The sequence below is a fragment of the Tupaia chinensis genome, unplaced genomic scaffold (genome assembly GCF_000334495.1).
Source record: "Tupaia chinensis unplaced genomic scaffold, TupChi_1.0 Scaffold147282_1, whole genome shotgun sequence".
Lineage (NCBI taxonomy): Eukaryota > Metazoa > Chordata > Mammalia > Scandentia > Tupaiidae > Tupaia > Tupaia belangeri.
Window position 1 is genome coordinate 5,664,918 of NW_006207133.1, and position 2,543 is coordinate 5,667,460.

Genomic DNA, 2,543 nt, shown 5'->3' on the forward strand with positions numbered 1-2,543 from the left:
CCCAAGCCCCGCTCTCCACAGCTTAAGCTTCAGCTCTTCTCCCTGACTCGTGATTTGTTTGTTTGTTTTTTGTTTTTATTTTATTTTTTATTTATTCATTTGTTGATTTTTTTTTAATTTGACCAGAGAGAGACAGAGGGTGAGAGTGAGAGAGAGAGAGGAAGTGAGTAAGCAAGCCACCAGGTCCAGGACTCGAACCCCAGTCAGCCATGTGGGAGTGTCCAGCGCCTTAACCACCACGCCACCTGCTGGTCCCCGATATATATATTTTTAATATTACGTGAGAGACAGGCATCTCCAACAGGGCCTTCAGGCTGTGATCCACCTATAGCCTCAGTCAGCCCAGATCACAGGCACATGCACATGTGTGCCCCATGTGTACAAGAGTGCTTTGGGATGTGAACCAGGGACCTTCCCAAGCAGGGCCAGCTTTGCAGAGCATTGTGTTATGTCTGTGCCACTAGCTGGCTCCAGCATAATGTTTTAAGGTTAATTTGTGTTATGGCATTTTACAGTGCGTCCTTTTTTATTGCTAAGTTGTAGTCCTCTGTATGGACATTCCACATCCTATTACATATTCTTCAGATGAAGATTAAAGGTTCCACTTTTTGACTGTTACAAATAATACAGTTCTGAACATAGTGTGCAAGTCTGTGTGTGAGTGTATGGTTTTCATTTCTTTTAAGTATACACTTAGGAGTCTGGCCAAAATAGTAATTTTTAAAAAGTTGCCTGATAGCACATACAATTGCTAGAGAGAAAGAGAGAGAAATCCCCTCAATATAGTGTGGTCATGCCACGTCCCTTCTCCATTTCTCCAACCTGTTGGGATTTGGAGCGCGTACACACATATGTCCAGCATATTTTTCAGGTTGTTGTAGCCAGGATTTGAACACAGTTGGCCACGTGGGATCCAGCTCTCTTAACCACTGGCCTATGGGTCTAGCCTCCAAAATGTTAATTTTATGTTTAGCTTTTTTTAAAAAAAATATTTCCTTAGAGAAGCACCCTCGACAAGGTCATCACTGTGACCCTTCCTTGCCACTGTAGCCAGCCAGGATCACAGTCATGCTGGCATGTTCAGGCAGACCTGGGAAGTGAACCTGGAGCCTTCTCATATGGTCTCTAGCACTGCACAGTGGCTCCTCCACCACCTGTGCCACTGTGGCTGAACCTGTTTAGCTTTTTAAGAACTGTCAACTTATTTTCCAAAGTGGCTACCCCATTTTATATTTTCTACTTTAACCAGAAATTTAAATTGAAAACAGTAATAGACAAGATGCTGTAATAACTGTAATAACAGTACTAGGTAACTTGCAAACAGTTGCTGTAGGAATTTAGAACTAGTTCATAAAAGGATTATGATAAGCATAGAACTAGAAGGTCTTTTAGGCTGGGGAGAATGATTGAAATCAAAGCAAAAATGTATCACGTCTATTTTTTCCCATGAATTAAAATATTTAAAAATTTTACATATTTAATCACTGTATATCATTATAGCTTGTAAAATGAATTTTCCCAGGATGAATACATTGCATATTAGTCCAATTAAAGATATTGTACATATTATCATCAATAGATAATTCTCCATTTTTGTGTCCCTTAAATGTTTTGCTTCTTTTCCCCCTTGATTTCCTTCTCCTCACCCTTCCCCATTTCCAAACCTCTTTCTACACTGTCTCTAGTATCCACAGTTGTTCTCTATGCTTTTATATCCTAATCTTCCGGTTTCTGCCACAGAGAGTGGACATTCGGTCTATACTAGATGGGGACATACAATGTCTCTCTTTCATAGCTCCTACACTGTTGATAGGAATGTAGGTTGGTATAGCCAGTAGAGATCTGTATGTAGGTTCCTCAAAGACCTACAGATATAACTATCTAGGATCCAGCAAGAGGATAGGAATACTCTCAGAAAAGTACTTGCACGTCCATGTTTATTGTTTCATTGTTCACAGTTACTAAGACATGGAATCAACCTAAAATGTCCATAAGTAGGTGAATGACTGGAAAAAGTGTGGCACATATGTACTATAGAATATTACTTGGCTATAAAAAACAAGATCCTGGCATTTGATATAAAGTGGATGAATATAGAAGATTTAGTGCTTTTGAAGTGAAACAAGCCAGACTGAAAGGGAGATATTGAATGTATCATATTTAATTGGGATGGAGTTGTCATCCATCTGAATGGAGGGGAAAATCTGACAAGGTTGGATTATTGCATTTAGAAATGCCTGAGTTCAGAAGTTAAAGAATTTGAACTCTGAATGATAGACATTGGAGGACTAGCATATATGTGTGTATATATTTATATATATGTATATATCTATATATATTTATATCTGTATAAATATAAACCTATGAATACATATCTATATATGTATTTTATTTATATATGTTTTATATATATAATTTTTAAAAATTATTTTATTTAACTTTATTTATTATTTATTCATTTATTTATTTCAATTTGGCCAGAGAGGGACAGAGTGAGAGAGAGAGAGAAAGTGAAAAAGCAAGGTGCCAGGTCCAGGACTCCA